This window comes from Onychostoma macrolepis, chromosome 09 (genome assembly GCF_012432095.1).
Source record: "Onychostoma macrolepis isolate SWU-2019 chromosome 09, ASM1243209v1, whole genome shotgun sequence".
Taxonomy (NCBI): Eukaryota; Metazoa; Chordata; class Actinopteri; order Cypriniformes; family Cyprinidae; genus Onychostoma; species Onychostoma macrolepis.
This window is the reverse complement of record NC_081163.1, coordinates 1,153,025-1,174,456: the sequence shown is the minus strand read 5'-3', so window position 1 is coordinate 1,174,456 and position 21,432 is coordinate 1,153,025. Positions and strand designations below refer to the sequence as shown.

The 21,432-nt window shown below is 33.3% G+C and overlaps 1 long non-coding RNA gene across 1 annotated transcript in view; it reads left to right on the top strand.

Annotated features, from left to right (window-relative positions):
• The first annotated feature begins 823 nt into the window (after nt 1-823).
• The window catches only part of LOC131546778 (uncharacterized), a 41,467-nt gene continuing 20,858 nt past the window's right edge, over nt 824-21,432 (top strand). Inside the window, exons 1-2 of the long non-coding RNA XR_009272778.1 lie at nt 824-2,093; nt 13,963-14,057. This is a non-coding gene — a long non-coding RNA (uncharacterized LOC131546778). The remainder of the gene's footprint in view (nt 2,094-13,962; nt 14,058-21,432) is intronic.

Sequence of the window (21,432 nt, the reverse complement as noted above, 5' to 3'; positions counted from 1 at the left end):
GCTGCTAGTGCATTTCACAACTAATTACAAAGAAATGGCAAGTATGTGAAAATTTGAGGTAGAAAGACTGAAGTATTTTTCAGTAATCATTGTTTTATCACTGTTGTAGGCTATTTTCACCTGACGGTAAATACACGTTGGCGAACAGAAATTGCATCATCATCATCAGACTGAATGTTGACAAAGCAGTGCCGATATTTGACACTTCATAGTTTAATGTCATATCAACATATCTCAGTAATTCAAGGGCGTGTATTTACAACACAAGCTCGCAAACAGGATATTGCGATCACTACAGCCCTGATAGCACACGTACATCTCGGAGACGTCTGTTTGACGTCTGCATTTACATCTGCAGGACGTATTTTTTAGGGAGTTTGCTCATCTGCAATACATCTATAAGATGTCTTTAAGATGTTTATGATTTATATGAATATATGTAAAACTGACATCTTACAAACATCTGTCAGACGTTTGTAGACAGCAGATGCTTTCCAGATCAAGAGATCTTTAACAGACGTATTGCAGATGTACGTGTTGCAACAGTATGCAACTTGAGCGATTTATCGCTTTGACAGCATCATCGACAGTGCCAATATTTGACGCTTCATATTTTTATTTATCATAAACCAATATCTCAGAAAGTCAAGGGTGTGTATTTTCACCTGGTGTTAAATAGACGCTCTGGAACAGAAACTGTGGTTGCTGGAGGAGGTAACCAGTGTGCCAGTTAAGCAATTTACGAAAGTTGACAAAACAGTGCCAATATTTGACACTTTATCATTTTATTTTTCATAAACATTTCTTGTCCAAGGCATGTATTGACCTGGTATTAAACAAATGCTTGCGAAGCATTTGCGATCTTGTAAGCAGGTAGCCATAGCAACAGTACACGAGTTGAGCGATTTTTTACGAAAACTTCATCGGATGGAACTTTGACAAAACAGTGTCAATATTTGACCTTTATAGTGTTTTTAGTCATAAACATATATCTGAAGTTAGTCAGGGCACGTATTTACACCTGGCCTTAAATACAGGCTTGCGAACAGGTATTGCATCTCTTGAGGAGATCACCATGGCAACAGTAAGCGACTTGAGCGATTTATCGGCTAAAACCAAAACAGTGCCATTATTTGTCACTTTATAGTGTTATTTATCAGAAACATACCTCAAAAATGTCAGTACAAGTTAGTCAGGACTCATAATTTTACCTGGCCTTAAACAAGGGAATTGATATCGGTAACCATAGCAACAGTATACGACTTGAGCGCTTTATGAAAGTGTCATAATCGGATGGAAAGTTAACCAAACAGTGCCGATATTTTACATTTATAGATCAGAAAATATTTACATCATAAACATATCTCAAAAAGTCAGTGTTTTGTTAAAGAAAAAAGTCTAACGTTGATATTAGCTAACTGGATCCTCCGAAATGAACTAAAAGTTTTAACCCTTGAAAGTATAGCTGTAATGGCCACAGTAGTAGGCTTATCTCAGATAATTAAAAAGAATAATTTATTTATGTCATAAATGAAACAAATGTGAGCATTCATAACGTTCTTCATGTGTTCTTTTATTTGTTCAATTCCATCACTGAGGGTCAATCTCTGTGGTCTCCCCCCTAAACACGGGGCTTCATTGGACAATTCCATCTGATGAAGTTGAAAAAGGCGAATCAACCTGTTCCACAGCAGACCCAGAGCCGCTGCGTCTGCTCTCCAGTCCGAACATGATCAACACCGGCCGGCTTTCTCCAGATGATCGCTCATGATGCGCCTTCACCGGGAACGCGTGTGAATGAAACGCTGGAGATGTCAACGCGAGAGACTCTAGCGTCAAAAGCCAAAGGTCTGGTCTGATGGTGAGGAGCGAGCCGAGCATCCATGCGCCTCAGCGGACTGTTGCGAATTGCTGAAATGCAGTCTCTCATCTCACCAGTGACTAAGGCTATCCTTGTAGCTCTGTTTATTTTTGCCATTTTGCTCATCCTCTATGTGATACTGTGGTATATATGCAGAGACGTGGACTGTGATCACGGCATTTGATTTTGGAGACCGAAGCTGCGGATCCGCGGAGAAGTCAGGGTGACCCCGGTAAGCGCGTCCGCATGCCCTTCATTCACACGTTATCTTTATGAAATCGCCACACAACAGTGGTCAGAAACCATTATTTGTGAGTTATGCATTCGTTCGTTTTCCATTATAGCGCGCTATTGCACGCGAAGTGATAGATGTGTCACTCTGCAATGACTCCACGGCTCATCAAACCGTCATCATCTTGTTCATTACGAACGAAACGGCATGCACTTGAACGTTTTTTTTTTTACGAAAAAGAACATTTGAATAGATGCGTTAGCTGTTCGTTCAATTTTGGTTCCATGCACGTTCCGGGAACGTTAGTTTATGGTTACTAAAATACATCTAAAAAGAATAGAACGCCGGGATGAATTGGTTACCAAAATAATAAACACGGAGCGTGCGCCAACGTTCTGCGCTTAATAGATGCAAAATTTGAAGGAATAGCCCAAATTTTAATCAACGCAGATTCAATTGTCGAAAAGTAGCCTACTAGTTAAACTAAAGTCGGACTCCAACAATGCACGAAGGTTATGAGAAATAAACAAACTGTTGTCGCAGGTTGCAAGATGCATCTGTAAAGAAGATTTTGATACTTTATACTAATTTTCAGCAAATGTTTGTTTTTCGGTAGTCTGTTATCATGCACTTGTGTGGCGAGTGAGCGTTCAGCTGAGGGACGCTGAGACTGACCGCAGCTTTGCAGTAGTTTATTGCAGTCTGTGCTCTTTGAACTTGTTAAAAGCATTTCATTATTGCAGCTCTGGGACTTGAGGAGACAGACAGCGTGTCGAGGGTAATGGTTTTCTGCTTCCCTACAGAGATCCTAAACAACACGCTTCTTTAATATTACCCTTGCTGTCTTAATTTAATACCTTTAATCTCTCGGTTAATGAACATGAGTTGAGGCGAAAACTCTAAACTCGAAGTGAACCGTGCATATTTCACGCTCTACATGCTCGCATTATTGGTTAAAATAGCCGTTATGGGTTGTGAAGGAGAACCCAAGGGCAGATGCAAATTGCCACTGCAGTGTGTTTGAGAAGCACTGTTGAACTCATCTCAGCAGGGTTCGTGGCATTTCATACGCTTTAATCATCAGCCACTTATGCATTTACACCAGTCGAATAGACATTTATCTATTCATGCAGATGTCAAAGTCTTTTGAGTGAGATGTGCTGATTGGTGTAGCCTATTAATTGAGAACGAAACATGCAAAAGGCAGAATGGATCTCGGCTGTGATGGTTAATATCATGGTTGTTCTTGGAGTGGGTTGGAACGGCAACAGACAGAGAATTAAGTGTCACACTGCAAGACAGAAGGAACGTCCCCAGACAAATCATATCAAACGCTCCTGTTAGTCCACTGCTGCTCGACTGCCTGCCGTCTGTCTGTCACTCAACAGGTTTTGATGGGCATGTTGGGGAATTCACTTGATCGTGGTTCCTTCTTTCAGTCCCTTACAGAAGCTACGCATTGATGGCAATGCTTTGTAAAACTATACATGAAAACCTCTTAAATCTGTATCTGTGCATCAAAGCACAAGTGTTGTAAAGGAAACATTGCTGTGGTTGTGCATCACTAAAATGTACGAAAGCCTATTTCCCACCACGGGATAAAAAAAAAAGGTAATTGAGACTTTTGATCCCACAATTATGAGAAAAAGACAGAATTGCAAGTAAAAAGGTTCTGGTTTAACATCTTGTAATTCTGCCTTTTTTTTCTTATAGTTGCAAAAGTGTATCTTGCAATTCTGAGTTATTTCTTGCAATTCTCAGTTTATATCGCACAATTCTGAGAAGAAAAGCAAAATTGTTAGATATAAACCCAGGATTACAAGAAAAAAATCAGAATTACTAAACTCAGAATTGCAAGATTAAAATTCACTAAATATTTATTTTTTGTTTGTTTGTTTTTTGTTTTTTTTGTTTTTTGTTTTTTGCTTCCACAGAAATGTCATTCTGCATCTCATCTCAGTTCAGTGGATTCTGAAAGCCTTGGCAATAGTTTCACATGTTTGAATGATGGATAATATGCAAGTGATTTTAACTGCAATATGTTTTATTATATTTTAAATATATGAATGACATACTTGAGTCTCTAACCCTAAAAACTACACAATTATATATATATATATATATATATATATATATATACTGTATATATAGCATTCAGATACTGTAAATGTAAAGTCACAAATCATAATTTAGTCTAGAAATGAAAAGCATCATAGAAGTAGTCCATGTAACTTGTGCACATTTATTTCCCGTGGTGTCATATATCTAGCTTTACAGTATGTGAGGAACACGACGGCTTAAATTTCAGTTGTTGTTTTTTTTTTTTTCTTACACAAAGCTATTGTGACTACATTTATGGTATTATTGTTGTGGAGCCCAACAGAAAATATCAATATTTACTGTCACTCTTAATAATAAAGGTTCCTAAAGGGGTGTCATAGAAGAACCATTTTTGGTTCCCCAGAGAACTTTTCAGTGAACAGTTCTTAAAGTAAGATTTTTTTTTCTTACTGTAAATAACGTTTTAATAACCTTTTTTTTTTTTTTTTGCACTCTAAAGAATCTCCAGGTTCTTCATGGAACCATCAATGCCAATAACTTTAGTTTTAAGAGTGTATGACACAAAGTTCAAACATTGTCAAAAAACCCCTCTTTGTTTTATGTAAAATGCCTACAGGTTTGGAATGACATAAGGGTGAGTAAATGGTGACAGAACTTTTATTTTCTATCTAAAAGCCTTGAGTAATTAATCCAAAAAAAACTAGTTAAAAAAGAGTGCATTTGAATAGAAAAACTCCAATTTACTCCAAACTGACTTTTAACAATAACTGATAAACCTTTAAAGACAGGCGTGTTGTGAGCTCTGGGGTTGTTAATTGATTGTATGCACTTTTGTTGAACCCATCCGTTTGCATTAATTCAACTTATTTGTAAAATAATTGTTTAATAGCAGAATTTACAGAAATGCAGATGCTGTACAGAAAATTCCACCAATCAGAATTGCAGCAAAAAGTGTTCCAGAAAAGATCTTTAGCTCCGCCCACTCACATAAAGCACCACAAATGACACAGTTGACCATTCGCAGGGAACTTGATTGACAGGCGATCTGACCAATCAGAACACGGATATTATGTGCCGCTGCTGCTATCCGCCATCTTGCCCGACAGCTACGGCCGGTCTCCATAGAAATCCATGTTAAAACAGGGTAAAAAAGATCGACTGAATTGAAACTATTTCAGTATAACTAAATATAAAAATGTGCAATAAACTAAGGGATTCTTGTTTGCATACCAGAAAATCTGTCTTGTCCGCCGCTGTATGCATGGCTTGCAGCGCTTAAGTTAAAATACTGAGTGTTAAATAATAAAATAACATGTTAAAACGTGTGCTCTTATCATTCTGTGGACAAAATCCAGTGAACTTGGCCCCGATCGAGAGCGGTTTATGCACATGTGCGCTCATCTGTTCTCAATGCAGGTTAACCGCGTCGCTTCATGCCATCTTCACTCATTAAACTATGACGGGTCCTTTACTGCAAAAAGACGGTCACTGCGACACTGTGAAGTGATCAAACTATAGCGCCGTGTGTTTTTTAAAATCATTTTCATAGGATTCACATTATATTGTTGGCTCGGAGAATATGTAAATGCGCATGCCCAGCTGCAGCTGTATCCCTTCCAGCCTTTAACCACAAATCAGAGAGTAGATGAACTTCGGTGGACTTACACTAGAGAAATGGTGTGTTCCGCTGTTGAAATAAAACACTTTCTGAAGTTTATTCATGTTCATTTTGTGCTTTATGTAAATATGAAAAGACGATAGGTTCACGTGTTTGAACTGAGGCAATACAGCGATCTGTCACCGTGTCACGACACATTAAAGAGCCACAAAACGGTAGCCTATTTATTGTTTAAATTTCTTTAAAAATGACTCGATTTAAAAGCTGAGAGTCCGGAGACCTTGTTTCACATCAGAAGTAACCTGCTCTGTCTTGTCTGTCGGTGTGTTGTCAGTTTCCTCTTTGCTCTGCGATGTGTTTTTCACTGCGTGAGAACATGTGTGTAGTGTGAGAGCGGCATTGTTTGTCGGGCATAGCAACAGTAACTAAGGAGGGCGGGTCTTTGCAAACAGTCAATTGAGTCTCAAAATACTTACAGTTTCTGTAGATTAAAACCAGCGACTTTAAATTAATAGTTTTATATTTCTCCATAATTTTTAATTTGGTTAATGTCATTCACAAAGCTTTATTGGATTGTAGTTCTTTCCCTAATTAACCGTCTGGTGATATTCGATCATTTTCGACTGAAAACATTTTTGTTTAGATTTTTATTTTTATTTTTTTATAATTTTTTACTTCATCAGAATGGTAGGAAGCTTGGTAAAGGTTATGACACTTGCATTGTTCGCGGTCAAAAATGACGCTTTGGAAATGAATGGGAAGTGAATTCCTAGTGGAAGCATTTGGTACTGCGACCAAACAAAATCCTATCTTTTTGTGTTATCAACTTCAAATTTGGAACACAGCTTGTTTAGATTAATGGCTTTGATTTTCATACAGTTTTAGAGTAAAGCATATTTTGGAAAATGTATATTTTATAAAAAATAAAAAAAAGTTTTAAATATATATATATATATATTTGTGCATTTTTCATAATATTAAACTTAAACTTCTATAACTTTTTTTTTGTTTCACTTTTTTCACTTCAGCAGTAATCTGCCAAATGTTTTCTTTAAAAAGAGACCAAATTTAAGTTTAAGTTTAACATTTAATTTTCAGGTCTGTGCTGTGGTTAACCCATAATAAATGGATTACATAAATATAATTTAGTACAATAACATCTCCTAAAAAATACAAAATATGAAATAAAAAACAATATCAAACTAAAATATTGTACATTCGTTTCATTGAAATATTTTTTGAGTCAAAGCGGTTAAGTTCACAGTCTTGCATACGAACTGGTTGCGAGATAGTGTTTGGAAATCTCACACTCATCCAGGCCATAAACCCACAACAAATTCTGAAACAACCCTATTTTTTATTTATTTATTTATTTTTATTTATTTATTTTTTGTATGGCCATCACATAAAAAAGGTTTAAATCCTTAGGCTAGGGGCATGCAAAATAATTAAAATTTCTCTAGTGAACTGCACCTTCACTTTCATTTGACTTTTCAGTCTCTTTATTTTGCCCTGATATCTCTGTCTCTCACACAACTTTAATACTCCAGATTTAACAAAACTACTTTCTAAATTGAAGCTGAATGAGACCTGTTATAATTTTCATAGCTTTACCTAGACATCTAGTCTGAAAAATTTGATGTAAACCCACCACAGGCATACCATGTAATTTACTCGCAGTACTTAACATTTTTCTGTTCCACCGTAACATTCCCGAACCAGCAGATAATACAAAAGGTCAATACACTTCAATAAAAGAGTTATAAAACACCTTTAACAATGAAGGGCTTACGCTAAATGACACCATTTATAGTAAAATTTGGTTAATTTTCATAAGGGTTGTGTTGTCTGCCCTATTATAAAACAATATGATTATATGTCTGCTAAATTACTACTGTAACATTACAATTAATAATGATGTCCTTTAGTGTACAGTATTTCGAGCAATGAGTAGGCCTAATGAGCAATGGGCTGCTACTGCTTAAGTAAACAAAGATTCAACTACAATAGCCTATTTATATTTCATACATTCTGGCTGCAGGATGAAAGCTGTTTCTCACTGGATCGGCGTCAGTGAGGTTGTGTTTGGTGGGATGGATGGCAGATAAGGAACTCCTGGAAACGTAATCGAGTGGCAATCATAGAAAGTGGGCCAGGAAGGGTTCTCTCGGGAGGAATCTGAAGCCGTCCGTGTTTCTCCTGCGAAACCGCCAAACGCTCACTTTTAGCTGTCAGTCGGATTGCTTCCACCCAAGCTGCTGCGTGACACGGAGATATAATAAAGTCAGACATGGATGCGGGGTTATAAATAGATGATATGAGTCAACTGTTATGTAAAGTTACATTTTTAACTGGCTGTTTAAAGAAAGGGATGTAATCCAGATTTGAATTGGATTAGAATTGCTCTGTTTGGTTCCATGCGCTTGCATTGCACACATGAGATTTTTCTTTTACTAAGCTTCTGTTGAGAGAGAGGAAAAGTGTCCAGGTAACAGTTATATTGGGATGATGGAGCAACTCACATTCAGGGTTTCCGCAGGTTTTAAAAACTCTTAATTCCCCCTTTTACAAATTAAGGCATAAACATCTTAAATTCATAAACTTGTGGCATTCAATTAAATTATTTTCTATACTTGGTCCTGAAATGTCTTAAATTACACACTTTTGAGACATGAATTAATGCCAGATGTAAATGGTTAACCACCTGTAATTGATGTTAATCCCAGGTTTAATAGTTAACAAATACTAAAACCATCAAAAACATTAACATTACTTGAAATGCACGTAAACTGAAATGAAATAGAATACAAAAATAAATAAAAATTTAGTTTAACTTGATTACTAAAATAAGTAAAACTGAAATAACAGTGACTAAAACTATAAAGACATATAAAACATAATAATAATAATAATAATGAAATGACAAAAACACACAATAAAATTACTTACAAATCATAATTCAACATATAATTCAAAATATTAATAAAACTGTAATAGTATCTCAATTCTTACACTAAAAGAAAAACATTGCATCTCACAAAAATGTTATTCTGATATTCTCTTCTCAATTCAATTCAACTCAATTCAGAGGATAAACTTCAGAGGTTTAACAGTTAATTGCTAACAAAAACCGAAACCATAAAAATTCACTTGAAACAAAATGATCATTAACTGAACAATTTACAGATATTTAAACCTACTTTTTCAGCTACAGTAGTTGCCATTTCTTGTTTTCATTTATGTACTAAAATAACTAAAACTACAACTGAAATGACTGAATAAAAACTGTAGATATATTTATTTACACAATGAAAAACTCACAACCAAATTGCTAAAACATGAACTAAAATGTATGTATGTATATATATATATATATATATATATATATATATATATATAATCACAAATTAAAAATATTAATAGTAGTACATCATAACACTGATTTAAACAGGGCAATTCAGACTGAAATAGGTTTGACTTTTAGTCGGTGGCATGGAGGAATTTTACTCCCTCATCCATCACATGACGGCAAGATCTGCTGTAGAACGCTGAAGGGCGGCGCTGTATTTAAGCAGCTGATGAAGGCAGCAGATACTGTAGTTTCCCCTGCTCCAGTCTGGCTTAAGCTGACCCAACACTGCCTGTGAATTTCAATCAGCGTTTCCTGTTGTGCCAAAAGAACCCACACATGAACATGAAAATGGATTGCAAAAACATATTTCTGAATGTTTTTTAAATGTTCAAAACATTCCAGAAGAACATTCCATTTAATTATTTTTAAAATGTAACAAGAATGTTACATTTAAATGTTGTCTAAACATTTAAAACACCCATTTTTGGTTAAAACACCCAAGAACGTTTTGTTTTTGTTTTCTGGTTATGCAAACATTAGAGGAACGTTCCATTGTATCATTATGAAAACATTATTACTGAATGTTTTTTTTTTTTTAACATACTTTTTTTAAAGGATTAAGAATGATTTCTGGTTATGTGAACGTTGTGGAACATTCTATCATTTTGAAAATGTAATGAGAACGTGACATTATCCCTGATGAATGCATGAATAACATCATATACATGTTCTGAGAACACTGATCTAAGAACATTTCCTCTTAACATTACGAGAATGTATATCAAATATTAATAACGTTATTAGAATGTTCCATAAACATTCATTTCAGAATTCTTTTGTGTTAAAAGGGTCATCGGATGCCCATTTTCCACAAGTTGATATGATTGTTTAGGGTTTTAATGAAAAGTCTATTACATACTTTTGTTAAAATTTCTCAATGGTAGTGTAAAACAACACCCTTTTAACCCTGTCAAAATCAGCTCTGTTCTGACCCCGCCCCTATCTTCCATGGGGTGATGAGTCGTTCTCATGAGATTTAGGTAGATCAGGGGTGCATTCCCTTTAAACACAAAAGTAATCCTCTGTGTCTTCAGCGGCTCAGATGTCAGGAGTAAATGACGACTACTATGTTCATTATTACATCCAACAACAAAACACCTCAATCACTTAGGAGTCATTCTTGTCTTCCCCTGCTCCGGCTTCGAAAAAATGATGACGGCTCACTCAGGGCGGAGCTGAGATAAAACACCTGAGAAAGACTTGATCTGAGAAAGAGTTATTATTTACAGGGATTTAAAAAAAAAAAAAAAAAAAACTCGGTTGTGGATTTTTATCATTATAGGGCGGATGTGTGCACACACTGCCAACACACATTTATGTTCAAACAACATGTAAAAGTGAATTGTGCATCCGATGATCCCTTTAACATTCACATAACCTGTATAAAACATTTCCTTTGAGCTGGGGAAATGAGCTGAAAACATGCGATCATGACAGGAGCAAAGAGGCAAATATATGGCAAAGTCGTTCTGAAACTGATATTTCTGACTCTAAATTCTGATTGGATGAGGTGTGCATTCAGTGTTACTCCTGAGGATGCAGTTTAACGCTTTAACACAGGCTGCTAATGAACGGCGTGCAGTGGAAGTGTTGCTGCTCTCTCTGCTAACTTGTCAGCACACATCTTGCACGTTCTGACACTGAGGATAAACACAGTCATCCCGCGTTTCTGAGACGGCAGGCCTTTGTCGTGGAACAGCTGGCACTGGAGATTCAGTAGCTGCGCAGGAAAAACATCAGAGTAGATTAATACAGCATTTTACATCCACGGCGGCAGAAGATACAGGCGTTCAAGAACATTTAACAGAAGTGAACCTACAGTTATCAGCCACTGCTAATAATCTTGAAATGGTCAAATATTATTTGATTAATCAGCCTGATCTGTCAATCATTAGCATCAGGTCTAGATGTCATTAGCTGGAATGTTCTCAGAATGTTCTGGCAAGGTTCTCCTGAAGTTATGAACAAACATTCTCCTGTTACATTAATAGAATGTTCATTCAAAGTTATCTAATCTTTAATAACATTCTAAAATGTTAGCACAAAAACATTTATACATCATTCGTGGAACTTTTCTTTGAAACACTGTAATTGGACCTAGGGTTTAGAGAACATTCAAAATAAAATAATACTTCAATATAATTAGTGCTGGGCAATGATTAATCGCAATTAATCGCATCCAAAATAAACGTTTTTTATAATATATGTGTGTGTACTGTGTATATTTATTATGTATATATAAATACATGCACATATAGTATATATTTTGAAAATATTTGCATGTCTTTACATGTATATATTTATATTCATATAATTTATATTATATATAAATATATTTAATATATCTTAAATATATACATGCATGTGTGTCTATTTATATATACATAATAAATATGCACAGTACACACACATATATTATGTACACAAAACCTTTATTTTGGATGCGATTAATCATGATTAATCATTGCCCATAACTCAGTATAATAAATTAAATAAAAATGGAACATACCTCTTAATGTTGTCTTTAACTTTGACATAAATAAATAAATAAATAACTTAAAAAAATAAATACAATTTTAAAGTTCTGAGAACATTCAGAAATAACGTTTTGTTGACATTCCTATTAGTTATAAGTTAAAACATTATTTCTGAAAGTTCCCTGAACATTAAAAAATGTCTGTTTAAGAAACATTTCTCTTGGTTATACGATGTGATAGTTCACCCAAAAATGAATCATTTACTCACCCTCAGGTTGCTGGTAGCCATTGACATTCATATAGAAAAAACACTATAGAAGTCAATGGCTACCAGCAACTGTTTGGTTACCAACATTCTTCAAAACAGTGTCTTTTGTGTTCAGCACAAGAAAGAAATTTATACAGGTCTGGAACAACATGAGGGTGTATAAATGATGATGAAATTTCATTTTTTGGGGAACTGTCCCTTTTTTATTTTTTTGGTCAACTCAAACATGAATAAAAATGCTGTAAGCTCCAAAATCTATGCTCAGTGTGTGCTTTATCAGACATATCAACGCAAAACTCAGTTCGGCCTCGCAAGGGTCTCATAAAGGAAAACACACAGAAGTCTGACGAGCTCCAGGATCCCAGAGAAACGTGAATTTTGTTGCATAAAATGTTGCGATTACCCAACATATTGTGAATTCGGTGTCTTAACTTCAGATATCGCACGTGTCTCCATGACAGCACTAGACGCTGACCTGCCCCTCTTTAGCCAATCAGAAACAATCCTTGCCTAAATCTTTGATAGTGTTGGGACTATTGTGCTGAATTTAATTAACAATTGGTTTAGTCAGGGCATTTGTTTTTAATTCTATTCTTTTTATTCTTTTTGTATTCTATTTGTTTTCTTTTTATTTATTATACAATTAACAAAAAGCAAAAAAGGCCTCTAACACTAGCTTGCTCTATTCTTTTTCTATTCTGTCTATTTTCTTTTAATTTATTATATAATTAAAAAAATAAAAAAAACCTTGCTACATGTACTGCGTTTGGCTAACTGAGACTTGTCATAGTACTTGCATATTATTGCTCTTTTGTTGATTTTGATTGCTTCCATTGTCCTCATTTGTAAGTTGCTTTGGATAAAAGCATCTGCTAAATGACTAAATGTAAATTTAAATGCTTGATCTTAGTGTGGCATTCGACATGGTGGAACACAGGATTTTAATTGAGCGCCTGGAACATTGGGGTGGCCTAAAAAGCAATGTGCTGAAATGGTTTGAATCTTATCTTATGGATAGATCTTTTTCAGTGAGAGTTGGGAATTGTAATTCTTCAAGATTACATCTTCCCTGGGGAGTTCCACAGGGGTCGATTCTGGCACCGTTGCTGTTTTCCCTCTATATGCTACCTTTGGGGGCTATTTTTCGAAAATACAAAGTATCATTCCACTGCTATGCTGATGATACTCAGATTTACTTAGCCATGAGAGGAGGGCTGCTCGATTATGGCAAAAATCATAATCACAATTATTTTGGTCAATATTGTAATCACTATTATTTAACATGATTATGAGTGGGCCATATGACCAAAACTTTATATGAGTGATTTATTTAAAGATAGTGATATATATATATATATATATTCTGTAAATAAGGCTCCTGTGACATCTACATTTCACAATTCTCAATACCACAGCAGAGCATTATGGCACCGCTAGAAAGGGAGTGTAATAGGGTACAATAATCGTTTTATCTTGATTATTGTATTTTCATAATCGTTGGAGGCCGAAATCAAAATCATTTTTCCATTAGTTGCACAGCCCTACATGAGAGTCAAACCCAGATTCTATGAAGGTGTTAGCAGCAAGTTTACAGGATGTAAAGGCTTAATGAAAATAAAACTGAGGTTATTAAAAATTACAGAAAAATTGTTTGTAAATCTCTTGTTATGCTATATTATCTCCAAATATTGCATTCAATCTTTTTATCAACTTGTTTTAGTTCAATTAGCACAGGATTTGTGTTTGTTTTTGAAGCCGATTGATCGTCGGCATCACTGATCTGACCTCATGCACCTCAGTTTTTGAGTGAAAAAGCATTATTTATGGTTAATATTGGCTCAAAAACAGAGTTGCATGAGCTCACAGAATGAAATCCTGTTGCAACATGAGGGTTAAGCCTAATTTTTCTCAAAAAACAAAAATGAAATGTACTGTCATTTGTCTGAAGGGGTTTATACAAACTGATCTAGTTTTTAGATGCTGCATATCTGAAAGACCGATGACTGCTCATTTATTTATTTTTTATTTCACAGTTTTGCACAAACAGAACGGCTGGGTTGTGACGCCAGAGGACTGGGCTATGAGACAGTCAGACAGCTGAAGGATCTGGGAGTTCATGTCATAATCGGTAAAGTCCAGTCGTACATCAGTTATCGTAATACAATCCACAGGCATTGAGCTTTGAGCCTCCAGTCTGCAGAAATGACAAAAGTCAGTTTGCATCGTGTCATTACGCCTCAGAAAATGTTATTAGGATATTACAATAAGATTGTGGGCCTTTCAGACGTCTGAGTGTGGCATTTAAGTCTGGCTTTGATTTATGCATGTAATATATGATGGTACGAGCATTAAACTCAGCATTTATCATTGAATATTCAGAAAAATAAGTATTTTTGTGACATAACACAAATATACCAAAAACAGGGTTGTTATTAACTAAAACATTTTTTTAAATTGTGTTACTTAAAGTAAAATAAACTTTAACTGAAAAAAGTAAATATTTTAAAAAGAAAATAAATGTTAAAATAAAATAAGCTTATTTTATTCATAAAATAACTTACTATTTTATTATTATATTAATATATTTTATTGATATATCATTTTATTAAACTTTAAAATCAAGTAAACTTATTTGATTTCAGCTAGTTGCCAAAACAACAATTTTTATTTAGTTTATCCTTATGTACTAAAATAACTAAAACTGAAATAAAAATGAGAGAAAATTATATGTACATATATTTTTTTAAAGTAATAAAAACAACACAAATGTGCAACAAATTACTTAAACTTTAACTAAAATTAAAATATTAAAACAATGTATAAAAACAAATTCTAAATTAATAATAAAATATATAATATATAATAGTTGTGGGTTTTTCAGTGGCAGGTACAGATACTGATATCTACCAATAATGCATAAATAATACTTACTTTGCACAGTATTTAATATGAAACTTTTACTTGCAAAAGTTTTTAAACACACTGTGGGAAATTTTGCATATATATATATATATATATATATATACACATATAATGTATCTGCATATAGAGATATGCAGTTTTATTTGAGCATCTTCAAGATATTATTGTAGAGTTTCAATGAATATAATGTATATTTAACTTTTTAAAAAACTGACTGGGGGAAATTTTGGATGCATATACAGTATATTTAATGCATGCACATAAAGATACATGCATACTTTAATTTAATTGCATATAACTTTACATACTATATAGAAAATACATAACAGCTTACTATACCTGCAGTGTATACTATCTATACAGAATGTGGGATATTTTTTGTCTAATTTATCAGTCAAGTGAGCTGAAAATCTCGAAATGATTAATTTATGTAATATATGGAGGCACAAGAAGCACTAAACTGACCGTTTATCATCGGATATCCAGAAAAATAAGTGTATTAGTGACAAAGCACCCTTTTCTAGTTAAAGGGTGTGTGGATAACATTGCCTTTTCATGTTTTAGAAACGAATATGAATCTATGGTTGTGAATTTTCTATCAAAATGCAGCTGTAATCTATCACAGATGTCATGCCTGCTGATTGTTATCTGTTATAATGTGTTTATTTTTACAAAACTGAGAGGAAGAGATCTGATGATGGTCTGTGATGTCTGTGCCAGCTGGAGCGACTTTTCACAGCAGCGCTTCCAGAGCCTTTAATAAAACACACAGGGAGATTCTACACATGACTGCGCAAAATTCAGAATTGAAGAATTGATAGAAATTCAACATAGTCATGCAGTCATTGCATTATTCCAAAGTATGCAACAAAAAAACATTAATTTTGACTCATTTATTCTCTGATATGTAGATTTTGGTTTTGAAGCAGTTTTATGAGCTCTTAAAATCAAAGTGCAGTGCTTTTGGGTGCCGTGTCTGGTTGTGCTCCCTCGGCTTCAGCACTGTTAATAGGTGCAGATAATTAGGTTATACTTTTAATTCCCAGTAGCCAGAAATATTATCTGGCAAATGACTGCCTTTGGGCTGCGTACTTAATTACCAACTACTCTTATTGAGACTCTGATAGTGAACTTTCTGTGTTGTAGTCATGATATCGATATGTGGAAGATTATAAAACAGACAGTTATGAAATTCTGAATATATGAGCTGTGTTTGATGCTGCTGTAAAATGCAGCTTTTTTATGTCGTATGACACGTTCAACATGCAAAGGTTTCAATTTGTGGTCGACAGAAACAGAGTTATTATAGTTTACTAAAACTAGTGCCATAAACATTTTGTCTCTTAAAATAAAATAAACTGTGAACATATAAAAACCAGTTTATTTGTTTTATTTCATTTGTATTATTTTATTTATTTGATTAAAACTGGAATAACAATGAACAAACAAAAAAATAAAAAAATATATATATAAAAGCTACATGATATCAAATAAACCAGGACTTTTTTTTGTTTGTTGCTGTTGTATCTACCAATAATGCATAAGTGATACTTATTTACTATGAATCTTTTAAAATATTTACTACAAAATTTTATAAATAAATAATATAAATAATAGATAAATAAATACATATAATAAATATAAATAGCAGATATATGCAGTGTTATTTTAGCATCATTGAGATATTATTATAGTTTATTAATATTTTAGATTAGTTTTTAATTTTATATTTTCAGTTTCATTTTAATTTTAGCTATTATTTATTTAATTTTAAAATACGTCTTTATAGTTTTTAGTAATTTTTCGTTTTAGTTTTAGTTATTGTAGTACATCAAGTTCAACTGAATGAAAATTAAATGTTGCTTTGGCGTGTACCTAAAATAAAACCTTTTCTATATATGATTTAATTTAATGTTTATTTGAAGTAATGAAAATTGCTTTTCATGGTTTTAATTTTAGTTTCAGTCTATAATAACCCTGGATGTAGGCATACAATTTAATTGCATGTAAATTTACATACTATATAAAAATATATAATAACATGGTATGTTTACTATACAATACATGTAGTGTATACTATCTATACGGACTGCATGGGAATTTTCTGTCTACTAATGTTCATCAGTCAAGTGAACAAAAAATCACAAAATGCACAAATATATAAAAATACTGTTTGCATTTCTCAATGATGTTTCAAAATTGACCCTTTTGACTGGTTTTGTGCTCCAGGGTCACATATAATGTACATGTGCTTCTGTTTGTGTGACTGATGATCGTCCATATTGTCATCTTTCTGTAATGACAGTAAGGCTCATGTTTGGGGCCGTTTTCAGGTCGAGCAACTCAAGGAGACTCAGAGACGCAGAATGAATGCTAATGGAGCTGCAGTGAATTGATTGTGTTGAACTAACGAATAAAATGTCAGTAACAAGCTGAAGAGAAGGTCAAGAAAGCAAGTGTGGAGTACATAGTGTGTTGCTTGCAAACCATTATGATGTCCGTCTGTGTCTTCACCTAAAGACGGTTTAACAGGCGGTTGATTCGATCTCGATTCACAAGCTTGCGATTCAATTCAGTTCAATTCGATTTGACATCGATTCATTTGGATATAATGGCAGTCACGTACAGTACATGTCAGCTTTTTCAATTCAACTTCAGCTGTAAACTATACAATAAACCCTGTCATGATTCAAATGATTTGTAAACAAATATTTAAATAGCACATAAGGCAGTTTTATGATATAATTATGTTTCTACTCCAGTTTGTATTGAAATATAAACATTTAAACAGTGGATGCCTTCATTTGTTTTCATGATAGTTTTATTCCCAGGAAACAAATTTAGGTTATAAAAACATTGTGGGAACATTGTTTTGAAATGTTTCTAAAAACTCAAAATGTCTATTTTTCTTGTCATGATTATAACAATATTTAAAGGTTACAAAAACCTTCTACCATCATTCTACTAACTTTATTTTTACCCAATTCTTTTAAATATTCTGAGAACATTAAAATGACCAGTTTTCTTGTCATAATTAGAACTATATTTAAAGGTTACAAAAACGTTTCTCACAACATTCTATTTGTTTTTACTCAAAATGTGGCATTATTTGAATGTTTATTTTTAATATTCTAAGAATGTTACAATTTGCATGATTATAATGTTATTTAAAGGTTACAAAAACAAGTTTTCTCTCACTGTTATGAGAACGTATATAAAATATTAATAACGTTATAAGAACATTGCGTTAAGAATGTTTTGTCCTAACATTTATAGAATTTTTTTTAAACATTCCCTGCTTTCAAACATTCATTAGATACTGAAGAACAGGTTCAGTATAAATATAATGAATATGTAATATAGTGCATATATTTATCAAAATGTATTTTTTTTCTAGCTGAATAGTGAGTTTATGGTCATTGAATATCTTTTCTGAGGTAAATGTAACATTACATGACAGTATTGATCTCAAGCAGTTTTATTCATGTCTTTCCGTGGCTGAAACACTGATTGATTGATTGATTGATTGATTGATTGATTGATTGATTGATTCATTGATTCATTGATTCATTGATTCATTCATTCATTCATTCATTTCAGTTCTGATGTTCATTGATGTTTATTTGCTGCTGTAACTTGTAGGAATTTGAAAGCTGAGACTTTGTTTCATATCAAACGTATCAAAGCACAAAGATTATTATGATTTATTGAATGGGAGGTGCTGTTTGATTATGTTTTGTTGACATATCAACTGAAAACAGCACAGATTGATTCTTTGGATTTAAGAAATCAATATCAGTTCAACCAAATGAGAATCGATTCAAAATGAGAAATCAGTATTTCCAACCCAACCCTGCTGTATTCTGCAGTGAAATCTTACTTTAATGTGTTCTTTTCCATATTGTCACAGTAATAGAAGTTTTGGGTGATTTTGTGCATTTTGAGCAAATCATGCATCAGAAACACGTTCTTGTCGTCGAGCAGCGACGCTGCGTTTGTGTGAAACAGAGCAGGTTTGTGTGAAATCTCTGTTGTGCTTGCAAGCGTATTGGTGTTGTTTTGATGTTGCCCAGCAATGCTTTTGTGTGGAGAAGCCTTAAAAGATTATTTCGAGGCTTTAGTCAGTTATAAATCAGTCAGGAAAACGCAGGAGGTCTCGCGTGATTCCCGCAGCCATTTGCTGGAGAGAGACGAGCTGCGGGATACCAAATGAGGGAAAATCTAAAAAATAAAACCAATGGACTTTACTTAACCCTCTAAAGCACAAGGCCTCTAAATGATCAATGATCATGATAAATATAAATACATCACAGTGCGATTACTCGGTGGTTGCATATGCATATAAATTTGTATGCATGCATATATCTGTATCTATATGCATATTACATTATACTATACATTGCATGCATTGTGTGTTAGCATAGTATGTTATGTATTTTTAATTTCTATTTTATGTCAATTTATATGCATATGCATGAAATTGTATGCATTTGTCTATATGCATATACATATTTTATGTATTTAAATTTATTATGCATATAAACGTACATACTATATAGAAATTACATACTATATGCTGCAAGAATATTAAGCGTAGTATGTTATTTAATATTTTCTACATATGTATATGCATGGAAATTTAGATAATATATCAAATATGCATACTATACACTGCAGGAATATTAAGCATGCAATGTTATTATGAAGTTTCTATTAGTGCTGTCAAACGATTAATCGCAATTAATCGCATACAAAATAAAAGTTTTTGTTTGCATAATATATGTCTGTGTATATTTATTATGTATATATAAATACACACACATACAGTATATATTTTGAAAATATTTACATGTATTTACATGTCTATATTTATATTCATTTAATTTATATTATAAATAAATATATTTAATATATAAACATAACATTTTTCTGAAATGCATGCATTATATACATGCATTTGTGTGTATTTATATATATATGTACATAATAAATATACACAGTACACATACATATATTATGTAAACGAAAACTTTTATTTTTGATGCGATTAATCGCGATTAATCATTTGACAGTACTAGTTTCTATATATTACGTAAATTTGTATACATATATATTTGTATGCATATGTCTGCATTTGCAAATGATGCATTTAAATTTAGATGAATATGCATACAAATGTACATACTATATAGAAAATAAGTTCTATGCACTGCAGGAATAGCATATTTTGTATTTTCTATTATGTCACTTTATATGCATATTAATTTGTACTGTATATATGTGCATTTAAATTTATATGCATGCATATACATTTACATACTTTATAGAAAGTTCTATATATTATGTATATGCATCTAAATTTGTATGCATATGTCAATATGCATGTATGCTATATGCATATAAACGTATAAATACTTTACACTGCATAGTATGTTATTATGTATTTTCTATACACTATATAAATGTATTTGCATGTGCATATACATTTGTATGCATATATCTATATGCAATTAAATTTATATGCATTTAAATGCACATACTATATGGAAAGTGTAAGTATATATGTTCTTCTGAAAATGAAGTGTTGTTTTTGAAAATGCAGCTTTGTTAGTCATTAATGCTGCTGATGAACCTGTTCAGACAGGCTCTTATTCTGTAGAGTTTTGGACCCTCCAGCGATCTTCACACGGAGACTGTGAGTGTTTCTGAGAGCCAGTGTATTTAATTCACTCACAGCAGACATGACACTAAAAGACACGACTGCTCTCGAGCCGCTCGTCCCGTAAGCGTGAGGTCAGGGGAGGCAGTGGGACACTAGGAAGTGCTCATCCATCTGGATGGGATTCCACAAAGTTTGAGCACTAAATGAGCAGCATGAGTCACTGTGGATGAATGATTCATCTGAGCGCTTTCTCAGGGCGCAGTGCCGTAAATCGCTCTAAACCCGCGCGAGGGGATTGTGCGTCTACAGCTGCCGGCTCTTATCTGCTCCAGATGAAGCTTTGGTGAGAAAGACCTTCAGAATTATCTCAAACCCAACGCATGAGAAGAGATTGAAGACTTACTCAGTTCAAGCAGATTTACTACAGTTAAAACACAGTACTTCTGTCTCAGACTCAAGTGTGAGAAAGTCACTTAAAGTTAACTTCATGACTCAAAACATTGAGCTCTTTGATTGAGGTTCTTATGTTCATGGAAAACCTGGAAATATATAGGGAATATTAGGAAAGTTACTAATTGTGGTTGCCCACAGTGTTATTTTAGTATCTTTGAGATACAATTGTTGTTTTTGTTAATATTTTGAATTAGTTTTTATTTGTATATTTTCCATTTTAAATGTAATTAATGTTTTAGTAATTGAGTTTTTGTCATTTTTTTATTAGTTTTCTTTTTTAATGTCTCTCTCTCTCTCTCTCTCTCTCTCTATATATATATATAATAAACTGAAATAAATGTATTAATATATATATATATAGACATTAAAAACTATTTAAAACAATGACAAAAACTCACAATAAAATGACTAAAACATTATATATATATATATATATATATATATAAAGTTAATATAAGTTGATAAT